The 14,247-nt window shown below is 45.1% G+C and overlaps 1 non-coding gene across 1 annotated transcript; it reads right to left on the bottom strand.

Annotated features, from left to right (window-relative positions):
- Positions 1–2,471: 2,471 nt before the first annotated feature.
- TRNAK-UUU (transfer RNA lysine (anticodon UUU)) lies at positions 2,472–2,544 on the bottom strand. The gene has a single exon. It is a non-coding gene; the product is annotated as a tRNA-Lys (tRNA).
- Between the last annotated feature and the right edge of the window lie 11,703 nt (positions 2,545–14,247).

Here is a 14,247-nt window from a genome sequence, read left to right on the forward strand (position 1 = left end):
TTATGTGATCACTGTGTGTGCTATAATTATCACCTAGCAACAGTGTTATTATGCCTGGTGATCAGGCAGGCTTATTTATTTATTTATTTATTTATTTATTTATTTATTTATTTATTTATTTATCTATTTATTTATACACATACCTCACAGGCTCCAACTGGAGTATTGCGTCAGGGGGTAAGAGAAACAACATGTAGCGAAAATAGGAGAACATAGCTAACAACAAATCAAGCAATTGAAAAAATTGAAAGGATAGACGCCGTTTAACATCAAGCAAACGAAGAACAACAAAAACACTCTGGATGATCAGAAACGCGCACGGCTCATCGAACTCCTGGCAAAGAATTGCAAACGCATGTATACCTATAAACTGCTTGCAAGGAGCGAGAATGACGACAGTCAAGTCACATGGTACAAATGAAACAACGTGTGCGCATAACTTCGGAATCATTCTTTTTTTATGTTTCTCTAAATGATTCCAGATTATTAATTTCAACAATGTGGCTTGGGAGATCGTTCCAAGCTGCTATTGCCAGAGGTAATGCAGATTTGTTAAATGCATTTGTGTGGCCAAATACACGTGTGAAACTGTGTGCGTTATATAAGCGGCGAGATGTGCGATGTGGGCGGGAAAGGGGTAATGTAGTTGCGTGTAAACTGTGAGTGATTTTGTGCAATAAGCAAAGCAGTGCTATCGTCCTTCTAGATTCAAGAGATGGGAGTGATAGTGATTTCTCTATAGCAGTAACGCTAGAATGCCTATTGTAATCTTTCGCGATGAAACGTGCAGCACGGTTTTGGACAGAGTCGAGAGAATTTATTAAATATTCCTGATGTGGCAACCAGATGGCGGAAGCGAATTCGAGCTGAGGACGAACAAAGGTTCTGTACGCTATTTCACGAGTGGCTGAAGGGGTTTCATGTAGGTTTCGTTTTAGGTAAGCAAGTGTGATGCTTTGCTGTAATATGTTTTATATGCGCCTTCCAAGATAAGTTTGTTGTAATATGGATGCCGAGAAATTTGTACAAAGGGGTGACAGTGAAAGCACTGTTATTAAGCGAGTGTAAGCGAGAAGTGTAAAGAGAGTGTAAAGAGTGTATTAAGCGAGTGTGAGCGAGAAGTGTAAAGAGAGTTAGTTTTCTTTCGGCTGATGGTAATTAATTTGCATTTTTCTGTATTTAGTGACATTTGCCATAGCGTGCACCAGTTTGTAATTTTATCTTCTTGAAGAGCGATGTGGTCGTCGGGTGCCTTAATTTGGCGATAAACTACGCAATCGCCAGCAAATAACCTGATTGCTGATGTTATGTTGGATAGCAAATCATTTATATAGATGAGAAACAATAGCGGACCCAGCACGCTACCTTGAGGTACACCAGATGACACATCGGCCAAGGAAGATTAATGAGTGTCAGTAAACGTAAACTGTTTGCGGGATGTGAGGAAGTTCCTTATCCGTGATATTGTAAGGCGGTCTAAATGTAATGGTGATAATTTGGCTATCAATCTAGAGTGGGGAACGCTATCAAAGGCTTTGGAAGAGTCAATAAAGATACTATCAATCTGGAAACCATTGTCTATGTATGTGAATAGCTCGTTAGTGAATTCGATTAGTTGAGTCTCACAGGAAGTCCTTTCCTAAAACCGTGTTGCTTTGGGTAGAAGAATTTGTTAGCATCTAAGTGCTGCACAATATTAGATGCTATGACATGCTCTAGTAATTTACATGGAATGCTTGTTATTGATATAGGTCGGTAATTACTTATCTTGCTTTTATCGCCAGACTTAACGTTTACAGCAGTTCATTAAAGTGTGAATCTCTTGAACTGGCAATAAGTCTCACAACGACGCAGACAACGAGGGTGAAACGCACGATTTGGCTCCACTGTAAGTATTCTGATATCGTATACCTTGCCGATAAATCTAAATCAACTGAATAGCGACCCAGAAACAAAAAAGGAAAGAAAGAAATATCGATGTTTCTTTTCATGCCAAAAAGGTAAGATTAAAAAATTAAAAATAAGTGTCTCAAGATTTAGCGTACTAAATATAATCATTGCAATAAACCGAAAGCTGTACATAATTTAAAGAAAGGACGAAGAAAATTGCTCCGCATCTTTGGGAAGCAGAATCTGAGAACACTGTGAATTTCCTATTATCTTACTGCGCTGCGCCCCCCCCCCCCCCCCTTTACCCATCCCCTTGCTTTTTACCGCCACACAGCGTAACATTGTAGCTTCCAGAGGGCTTCGATATTATCATACTGAGTGTATTCCACCCAGTAGTGCACTAGATCGACAAATATATAGAATTTATATAGAATTGCACGGTGTTGACCTGCGCTACTAACCGACTGACGTGTTCGACAGAAGCATATACAGACGCTATATTGAAACGACTATCAAGCGGGAAAACAAAGAATTAATAATAGGATTAAAAACTATATAAAAAAAGAGAGAAAAAAAAAACACGCCCGAACGGGGGCTCGAACCCCGGACCGTTAGGTTAAAAGCCTAACGCTCTACCGACTGAGCTATCCGGGCGGACGAGGAAACGCTCCGTACAAAGGGTGGTACAGATCGCGGCACGTTCTTAACTGTCTTGACCATGTTCTTGAGATGTTTTTGAGTGATTAATTGAATCTAAAAGTTGTAGCGCGTTGCATCGCGTTAAGTCAGTGCATTTTCCTTTCTATCTATCTATTTTTTTTTTATTCCTTTCCTTTTATAACCTTTTATTCCGGTTACCGCTTTCCTTAGCACCGGGTAGCCAGCCGCTACTTAGACTGGCCAATACCCCTGTCACACTGGGTGTTTTATTGTCATTCGAACCGAATGGCATTAGCATCGAATGACATTATTCGGTTGCTACACAGCGATATTTAATGTCATTAGCACTGAATGACTTCCGCAATCGAATGAGTTCGAGAAACTCATTCGGCTTCGCCAGGCTTCGCACTCGGAGCGAATGTGTACTCTCAACCCCAGAAACAAAGCAGAACAGGACACAGTATTTGCAAATTGAAAACTGTACTCGTACAGAAATAATAACGTTTGCGTGTTTTAATGGTTTTGCTACTTTAAAGAGACAAAATATGCGCGGCAGGCTGTCGCAATATGTTGTTACTCTCCAGCTCAGCAGCGTCTGGCCGCCGCCCATGCCGCCGCCACTCTGCTCGTCGGCCATAGAACGTCTAATCGCTTCCTCCGATTATTACGCCTTGCTCGTAATGCAAAGTACGCAGCAACTAATCGCTTCACCTGCTGAACTTAGCGACGTCGTCCAGCGTCGCCATGTCAGCCATTTTGTTTGTTTTCAATTTATCGGCTACTCAGGTGGCTAAGCCTTGTTTTGGCTTATAGTGGCGACCATAGTCTGAAATAGAAATACTTTTTTTATAGGCATTACAAAAATATTTTTTTTTCAGTGAGGTGACGTCCCAAAAATATATTTAAATATGTGGATTGCTTATGCAAGCACTTTATACCTACCTTGTTCTACTTTAGTTGCCACGTTTTCTTTTTTTTTTTCGGAATGATCGCCATTGATATCGCCACCGAATGGCATTAATGGCTAAACCCCATGAGCGCGATATTGTGCACGACAGCGACGAGCGACGGATCGGGCCGTCACGTAAACAGATCGCTCGGTCTCGTCGCGCGATCGCTCGGTTCTGCAAATCTAGAATTCGTCGCTCGTCGCCCGGAAGTGCTATGAGCGACTAGCCAATAGCGCGAAGCCGGAACTGGATGTACATAACTCAAGTATTTCCGATTGTCGCACGGAACGAGCAAACGATTGAATTTTTATACATGCAAAGATAAGAACCTACTGGAAGACCTTCAGAAATATGTTATGCTGCTTTTTACAGTAAAACACATCAACTTAAGTTAATAAAGCAAGCGTCACGCTAGTTTCGGTGCCTATATTGCTGCCCTCATACCGGCAACACTGGGGAGACGTCGCTCGAAGTCGTCGCTCGCATGGGGTACGACTTGTAGGCGACGAGCGAACGCGACAGCCATCTCCATCGCGTCGCTTGTCGCTGTCGCGTGCAAGATCGCTTGCATGGGGTTTATACTTAATTTTTCGAGTGTAGCACCTCCGCGGGAAAATGACATTCGTTGCACCGAATGCCGTTCGATTCGAATGACATTAAAACTCCCAGTGTGACAGGCGTATTAATTAACCTCGGCTAACCTCCCCGTCTTTGCCTCTCAGTATTTTCCTTGCTGACAGAACCCAACACGTGGTTCAGCGGCACGATGGGCTTTGGTCCTGGCTCAGCCACGTCGCACTCAGCCTGCACAATGGTTCAGTAATTTTTTTTTTTTTTTTTTTTGTGATCGAGCTGGTCAACGGAGCTGGTGGGCTGAGTGCAATGCGAAGACAATCCACTCCCAGTGGCTCGTCATTTAATAGACAACAATCGCGGACAGAAGTTTGGAGAACAACGGCTGCAGCAACAAATTTTCAGCTTGGAAGTGGGGATATATCGTGTTCTTAAGGATAAGTGATTCTAGACAAAATGTCACTGACCCAGCTTCATAGATACCTGTCGCCATCTGCAGAAAACAGCGTTTCAGGCAAGGCAGTCGCCTGTTACAGGAGCAGGCAACACGATAGAGTTTCATACAATAATATTGTAGGAAACTCTACGGGCAACACGCGACAGCGCTCCCTGAAACGCTGCTATCTGTAGATGACAGCAGGTGGCGACGCAACTTTGTGCCAGGGCCGGCTTTTCAGACTGCTGAAAACTGCTGCTGAAAACCACCGCATCTGCTGAGGGCGGTATGCAATGCTTTATTGCTTTAGAGTAATGGGAGTAATGACACTTTTAACTGCACACCGCTGCTAGTCCTATTGCAGTTTCTTTTTCCTTTTGTCGCTCCTCTTATTCACGCTGCTTCTCGGGAGTCGGGGACTGCGTTGCGTACCCATAGCGGTGTTATCGTACGACAACAATGAAATCGGTTGCTAGACTGGTCCTTTTATACGCGGAAGGCCAGTGACGTCACTCCCAAGTCGCAAGCTGCCGTCGCCGCGGCAGCTTTCGCAACAGTAATCTTTGCGGGTATGCGGTGAGCGCCACGTGTTTCGGATTGTCATCAGGAGCGCATTATTGCCAATTATGTGGTTCGGATGCTCCTTTTCTGCTTGTTCTCTAATGAAACGAATGCTGTTCTGTATGCTGCATGCGTGATTCCAAAGAGTGTACGCACTTTTCGCTTGACTTTGCTGAGTGCTTGAAGCCTCTGCCTTACGGGAGTACGAGCCACTGCTCCTGCCATCTACTGCGGCCGAGATCGGCCCACATTTTTGCTAACGGACGCGGACACGAAAAATGTCGACAACCGAGAGGCTAACAGCTCCGCTGTCAAAATTGCTCGATGAATCGCCAGTACGATCATTAATTAAAAAATAAAGCACGAACTTTTCATTAATTATTTCCGGGGGCGTGTTGCAATTGGGGAAATGAAGTCAGCCACCACTTTAAGCGTAAGATCCTGCTAGAAACTCTGCCTTTTACCATTTTCGACAGATAAGTACTCGAAATGTGCGGCGGAATGCAGTGCCGTTCCAGTTAATTAATAAGTTTCCGGGCTGTGGCCCTTGCTTACAGAAAGCAACAAAGACGACTCGTTCAATTTTTGCTTGTGATGTCTTTCACGCAGTCTGCTTCTCATTCGTCACGCGGCAACAAGCACAGTTTTACCATGAAAACACTATCTATCGTTTTACTGAAGACTAGAAAGGAAAGTGAGGAGAGGGAGTTTTGCGGTTTTTCGTATCGCACGGCCTCTTTTTGTCCCCTTGCTTACAGCACAGCCTCCTATACGAGGCTATGCTCTTTCACACGCACATTATATATATATATATATATCCTGCTAATTTACTGGCTCAACTCCGCTACGATTTCGCGAATAGGCGTAGCATTTGACATGAATTTAATATATTGAACTGTTTTCAACGAAAAATTCGATGTTTCCGTCGACTGAAACGACGCCACCACTTATGATGCTGCAAGTAACGGATGGATGGATGGATGGATAGATGGATGGATGGATGGATGGATACTATGAGCGTTGGAAGGCCGGGCATGCGTCATTTAAGCATGTGTTGTTATAAGGCAGAGAATGACTGACAGCAGTGACCAATTGTGACCCGTCAGAAAGGACGGGCTAAATCGGGTAAATGACCTGGCTATGGCTCTTCACATGTCAACCAAGCACAAAACTTGTCGCCAGGCACTGAATCCTTGGCTTCGGCGGCGCAAAAGACAGGGCATATCAGTTTCGTATCACTCTGAAAGGACTTCTCCGATGCCAGAGGCAGGCAGACGCGACCGTAAGCTGTTGCGTATACTTCCATGCACACGCGACTCATGACTTCCCGGTAAGCGCTGAAAGTTTCTTCTTTTTTTTTCACACTTGTTTTAAGTGCTGCTCAACTCCGCCGGAAAATATATCGTGTACCAAGCCGCGTTCATGACCGCATGCTTACGGAAGATTCCGAAACCACGATGTAAGAACCATTGAGAAATACTATGTTGTGTCACCTCTCGCGATTAGCAAAACCCGTATACCGCGGATAGTTCAAGCATGTTTTCAGGCATGTAATTAATTAATTAATTATGGGGTTTTAAGTGCCAAAACCACTTCCTGATTATGAGGCACGCCGTAGTGGAGGGCTCCGGAAATTTTGGCCACCTGGGGTTCTTTAACGTTCACCTAAACCTAAGTACGCGGGTGTTTTCGCATTTCGCCCCCATCTAAATGCGGCCGCCGTGGCCGGGATTCGATCCCGCGACCTCGTGCTCAGCAGCCCAACACCATAGCCACTGAGCAACCACGGCGGGTATTCAGGCATGTAGGATCGCCTAGGCTCGAATTCTCCGACATAATATTAACGTGGCCTCATAATCTGCAGGGTTATCTGACTGAACTAGCTTGGATGCTCTGTTGCCATACTCCGAAATTCGAATCCTCGCGTTTTCTTTTTCGTTTTTTTAATCTGAAGGTGGGAAGCTCGAACTCACCTCCTCCAGTACTCTACATCTCCACGCTTGGAGTGGTGCCTGACAACGGTAAAAACGCCGAGCGCAAGTGCGGCTATACTGATCCAGGTACAAACAAATTAGGAAGACCCAGTAAGCTTGAACAAATGCACTCCCTCACCAGAACAGGAACTGGCTTACCTGGTGCAGTGTTCGGCCACTCCCTCCCAAATGACTCATTCGATTAACCAATGGCCCTCAGTCCCCAGCAGCTGCGGAGCGCCTGGCTAAGGCGGAGGTCAGACCTGCAACGCAGCAGAGGGTGTTAAGAATCTCTGGACCTGGACAGGCCGCCAATGGAAACGCACCCTTGCAACGTTTAACATCGGAGCTCTCTCGAGCGAAGCTAGCTGAGGAACTATCAGGCATTGGTTGGGGTATCATTATCTTTAGTGAGGTTAGAAGAACTGGTGAGGCTTATACAGTGCTGACAAATAAAATGGCCTCATCTTCTGCTATAGAGGACTACCAGATAAGAAGCAGCTGGAAGTAGGATTCCTAATCCATAAGGACATGGTGGGCAACATTGACGAATTCTACAGCATTAATGAGAGGGCAGCTGTAGTTGTAATAAAGCTGAATAGGAGGTATAGAATAAAGGTAGTACAAACCTACGCTCCAACCTCGAGTCACGACGATGAAGAAATAGAACAGCTTTATGAAGATGTTGAATTAGCAATGCGAAAAGTGCAAACTCAGTAAACTGTAGTCATGGGCGACTTCAATGCAAAAGTGGAGGAAAAACAGGCTGGTGAACAAGCAATTGGTAACTACGGCGTCTATTTTAGGAACACTAGAGGAGAGATGTTGGTAGAATTCGCGGAAAGGAATAAGCTACGAGTAATGAACACCGTCTTCAGGAAGCGTTGCAACAAAAAGTGGGCCTGCAAGAGTCCTAATGGTGAAACAAGAAATGAAATTGATTTCATACTTTCTGCCGATCCCAGCATTGTGCAGGACGTAGAAGTGTCAGGTATAGGGAAAGTGCAGTGATCATAGGTTAGTGAGGGCTAGGATTCGCCTCAATTTGAGCAGAGAAAGAGTGAAATTGGTCAAGAAAAAGCAGGTCATCCTAGACACCGTAAGGGTAAAAGCAGACCAATTCAGGTTGACACTTACAAACAATTATGCAGCCTTGGAACAAAGATACGAAGATGACATAGTGGCAATGAATGAAGCCGTAACTAGGTTGGCTTCAGAAGCAGCAATTGAAGTGGGAGTCAAGGCACCAAGGCAACCAGTAGGCAAGCTCTCCCAAGTAACAAAGCACCTAATAAAGAAACGACAAAGAGTGAAACTGTCCAACTCAAGAGACCAGATAGAATTCTCGGAACTGTCGAAATTGATCAACAAGGAAAAAATAAGGGATATATTCGAAATTATAACGTGAGAAAGACTGGGGAAGCAGTAAAAAATGGACGCACCCTCAAATCTGTGAGAAGGAAACTTAGAATAGGACAAACCAAGATGTATGCACTGAAAGATAAGCAGAGTAAAATCACCAGCAATCTATAGTAAACGCAGCAGAATAATTCTATACAGACTTGTATAGTACCCAGAGGAACCACGACACCTTCATTCAAAGCAGTAATGAACAGGTTGCAGAGACTCCTCCTATAACTAGCGATGAGGTCCGAAGGGCCTTGCAAGACATGAGACGGAGAAAATCGGCAGGAGAAGATGGAATAACAGTCGATTTAATCAAAGATGGAAGAAATATAATGCTTGAAAAACTGGCGGCCCTTTATACGAACTGTCTATCGACTTCAAGGGTCCTAGAAGAATGCCAACATCCTACTAATCTACAAAAAGAGAGACGGTAAAGAATTGAAAAAGTATAGGCCCATTAGTTTACTTCGAGTATTATGTAAGATATTCGCCAAGATAATTTCCAATAGAATAAGGGCAACAATAGATTTCAGTCAACCAAGGGAACAGGCTTGTTTCAGGAAGGGACACTCTACAATGGATCACATCCATGTCATCAATCAGGTAATCGAGAAATCCGCAGAGTGCAATCAGCCTCTCTACATGGCTTTCATAGATTACGAAAAGGCATTTGATTCAGTCCAGCAGTCAGATACCAGATACCAGATTCAGATACCAGCAGTCATAGAGGCATTACGTAATCAAGAAGTACAGACCGCTCACGTAAATATCTTGGAAAGTATCTACAGATATTCCACAGCTACCTAAATTCTCCACAGGAAACGTAGGAAGATACCTATAAAGAAAGGTGTCAGACAAAAAGACACTCTCTCCAATGCTATTCACTGCGTGCTTGGAAGAAGTATCCAAGCTATTAAACTGGGAAGGCTTATAGGAGTAAGGATAACGGCGAATATATCAGCACCCTTCGATTTGCAGATGACATTGTCTTGTTTAGCAACACGGGGGCGAGTTACAACAAATGATTAAGGGCTTTAACAGAGAGAGTATAAGAGTGGGGTTGAATATTAATGTGCAGAAGACAAAGAATTACTCACAGGGGACTCTGATCATGAGAAAGAAACTTACAGAAGAATAAAAATGTGTTGGAGCGCATTCGGCAGACATTGTCAGATCCTGACTGGAAGCTTACCACTATTATTTAAAAAACGGTGCACAATCAATGCATTCTACCGGTGCTGACATATGGGGCAGAAACCTGGAGACTGACAAAGAAGCTCGAAAACAAGTTAAGGACCGCACAAAGAGTGATGGAACGGAGAATGTTGGGCATATGGTTAAGGGACAGGAAGAGAGCGGTGTGGACCAGAGCAAATAGGGATAGCCGATATTCCAATTCACATTAAGAGAAAGAAACGGAGCTGGGAAGGTCATGTAATGCGTAGGTTAGATAACCGGTGGACCACTAGGGTTAAACAATGGGTACCAAGAGAAGGGAAGCGCAGTCGAGGACGGCAGAAGACTAGGTGGGGTGATGAAATTAATAAATTCGCAGACGCTAGCTGGGATCAATTGGCGCAGGACAGGGGTGACTGGAGATCGCAGAGAGAGGCCTTCAATCGTCCTGTAGTGGACATAAAATAGGCTGATGATCATGATGATGAAACAAAAGCGAGAATCATGTAATAACAGCCCGTAATATAGGCGTCTGGATCACAGTTGCCTTTGTTCAAGTTGCTCGGCAACTCATACTGACTTGTCTGAGCGTGGAATAACGCGGCTCATATGTGCAGATATGTATGTTTCATTGCTTCTTGACATTATTTCACACCCGCGATGTGCCGTTTCCCCAATATCCGAAGCTAGCAGCGACCTGTGACTGTGGCCAGGTCGCTGCACTAAGTGGCCCGTGGAGTAGTTTTGCCCGTTTGTGTCTGTATATGCAAGGAGGATTAATGTGAGATCTCTGTGTGTGTACGTGTGTGTGCGTGTGTGTGCGTGCGTGCGTGTGTGTGCGTGTGTGTGCGTGTGTGTGTGTGTGTGTGCGCGCTTCAGAATTTAGGGCTAATTTACTCACTAACATGAGATTTGTCTGTGCCAATTCTTGCGTAGGTGACGAAGCTACACAAGAATGTTAATATGACAATGAAGAGAAGTTGAGCTGTATCAGTACACAGTTAAACTTCGATATAATGAACTTCAATATAACAAAATTATCGATATAACGAAGTATTTAACATTCTATAACTTCTTTTCCATAGATCACCATATATACTGAACATCGATATAACGAAGTGTGTTTACACACGATTTCAATGTAATGAAATTTCACTGTCACCGTGAAGGAATACCGAGGCAATAAATGGAATCTCCCGCAGACGCAGATGAAACTACACGCGACTGCTTGCGAACGCGCCACTCAAATCGCGCGCAGCGTGACAGAGAGAGTCGCCGAAACCGAGCAGCAGGAGCCTCTTGCCATCACTTACACGCACGCACGCACGCACGCACGACGCACTCGTACACACAACGCAGCCCTCACTCACACGCACGCGCTATGCACTAAGACACACGTGCATGCACCCACAGCGTACACGCGCTCTCACACACTGACACACACCCACTCACACTCACGCACTGCACACACACGCACGCACTCGCACAGGCGCACACACTCGCACAAGCGCACACAAACATTCAGGCACCTACGCACACAGAGTACATACACTCACTACACACTAATAAAGACACGCATTCTTACACACGCATTCACATAAGTAGAAAGAAAGAAACACACACACACACGCGCGCACACACACACACACACACACACACACACACACACACACACACACACACACACACACACACACACACACACACACACACACACACACACACACACACACACGCACGCACGCACACACACACACACACACACACGCGCACACACACACGCGCACACACACACACACACACACACACACACACACACACACCGCAAGAATCCGCTCATTAAACAGCACTGGGGCCAGGCGTTTGTACGCCGTGCCGACATCGAAACAGTTGTTGAATGTTGTCGACTTGTCGAGGAATTTTTCGTTAAAGTTCATAATGGAGTAGCGAGAACGCGCTCTATGCGCCTGCCGCAAAGGTCCCACCCGAGGTGAATCAGCACACGCAAAAATTACTGCCTTAAGACCCCTGCAATGTGACCCATCGTTTCAACCGAGGAGACTTTTCAGCAGAGAGCTTCAACGCCCTCCTTGCCCCACCGTCGAAACTTGTTCGTTCACTGCTCATCACTTCGAGCCTACAACCTTGCTGTGACTGCGCTGTCTGGTTCGGATCCCGGTCAATGAGAGTAATTCTCGCAGTCAACTGTCTCCCTTCGAATCAAGCTGCGATCATTCATTAACAAGCGACTCTAAGCATCGGCTTCATACTGCGTCGGCACCTTCCACGGAGGCACGCGGAAAGACGGATAGCTGACTTTCATAAGCGAACGGTCCGCGCACACGGTTCTTTTGCTCGAAGCACGCCCGAGAGCGCTGCAATACGATAGCGCGCGAGCGCAGTCGTGTGGTTTTATTTCACATTACGCGGGCTTTCTTTAAACACCGGAAAAGATGACCACGCAGCATGTACACGTTGCCACAAAAAATTGGATCGGTCGTTTCTGAACCCCCTCTACAACGTAACGAAACGCAATTATCCCTAATGTCAATATTAAAGAATTTGGATAATTCATCTGACTTCATTAACTAATTGAGCGGAATATGAAAAAAAAGAACACTATAAGCAGCGTCACATGACGTCAATGACGTCAAACCATACGTCGTTGGCTTCACCCAGCTGCGGTTAACCACTTTTTAAAATTCATTTGTTCAAGTTACGCGAAACACCCTGTGTGTGTGTGTTTATATATATATATATATATATATATATAGAGAGAGAGAGAGAGAGCTTACCGATATTCGAAAATTTTTGCAATAAGCGCGAGTTTTTCAAGAAAATTTTCCTTCCTATTTGCTAGAGTTTAAGCGCCTCTCCGAAATGTTGCAAAGATTTGTCATATTGGCCCAGCGGCTGTCACATAAAAACAATTTCTGCGTTTTACATGGATTCGAATAGGGAAGTAGAAGTTGGACTCGAGCTATCGCTTCCTGTTACATTGAGCATTGCTCAGACTGACTCCCTGCTGAACCTACCTATTTGGGCGTCCTTCTTGCGACACAACTCCGTAAAAACATGGTTTTATGAAGTGCCCTCACCAGTGTGGTATATGACGAAGGAGCAATATATAGAGGACAGGCGAGAACACCGTCTGTGCGCTCCGCACTCTGGCCCGGCAGGCAGCTCGAGGACCGGCGATGAGGAGGGCGAAGCCTGGGGAAGACACTGCTTCATGAAAGCACTAGATTTTTTTAAGTTCTTCGTTAAAGCCCAACAAAGCTAATCAATATCGGTGCAATAGTTTCTGAAAAAAATAAATGAAATGATTATGAAAAAAGGAACAACAAAGAAAACTTCGGCAGAGACACTGAGTGGGAGCGGCAGCACCGAAGCGACCCTGTCGCTAAGACCTCGCTGGTTTGCTTTGCAGGTTGTTTGCTATGCTCCTGTCTACTATTTCCGCTCATATAGACTTTGCTTAAAGGTGCTGCCGCTCCCAGTGAAATGCTCCGAAATATTTTGTTCACGTTATGGTGCCGCTTGCAACTTTTGGTGGCGGCAGACATACAGAGTAATCCTGGCCCCTCAACTGCGGGTATGTTTATCTTGGACACGCAGGATGATAGGCTCGCACGTTTTGAGGCAAAACTTCACACGGTGGCGCAGTCATGCACTAAGCTACTTGCACTTGAACGCAATGTGCGTGATTTGAGTGCACCATAAGATTACAGCAGAAAAGAATTAATGACTTGGAGGATAAATCTAGACGCAATAATATGGTTTTCTGGTGTACCGGAGAGCCCCAATGAGACGCACAAGTAGAAGACGAAGTAGTTAAGGGCATGTTTGGTGACCGCCTTGATGCGGCAGTGTCCTCAGTGGAGAGGATGCATAGGCTCGGCCAAAAGAAGGCAAACCGAGATAGACGCATTATTCTGAAGCTATATAACTACAATGAGAAAATGGCCGTCTTTGAGAACTGCAAAAAAGTCAAGGATACGAAGATAACACCATCTGACGACTATTCAAAAGAGAGAGAGAGACAGTAGATTTTAATGAAGAGAAAGGAGGAGAGGTCGGCCTGGAGAGCGTGTCTCTAGCCTGCTACTCCTCACTGGGGAAAGGAGAAGTGGGAAATACAGGGAGAGGTAGGTGGCGGGTGATTATGTTATGGTACAATGAGATATTATACACACGTTGTCCAATATGCGGATGCGCACTGTAGACGCAGTACACGTAAGAGTAATGTTGTCCACGCAAAAAGTAATCCTGTCACAAAAAGTTATTGCGCAAACACATTTCGCACTGACTGCACGTCTCACAGGTTCTAGAGGCGATCGTCTAAACCAGTCTCACTCAAAAAGTTCAAAAGTGATATTATGGCACGTTGGGCACAGTCAAAACTCCTCTACGCGCCCAAAAGCTTTTCTTCTGAAAAGGGGCGGGAGTCCAAACAGTCAACATTAGATTTCAGTGTTCTTCGTTCGGCCGCATATTGAGGGCACACGCAAAGTACGTGAGTTATTGTCTCGGGAGTGCGACAGACGCTACAGTCAGGGTCCCGTGTTTGTCCATTCTTGTGAGGGTATCGGTGGGTGTATGCCACACCCAGCCGTAATCG

Source organism: Dermacentor andersoni, chromosome 2 (genome assembly GCF_023375885.2).
Source record: "Dermacentor andersoni chromosome 2, qqDerAnde1_hic_scaffold, whole genome shotgun sequence".
NCBI lineage: Eukaryota > Metazoa > Arthropoda > Arachnida > Ixodida > Ixodidae > Dermacentor > Dermacentor andersoni.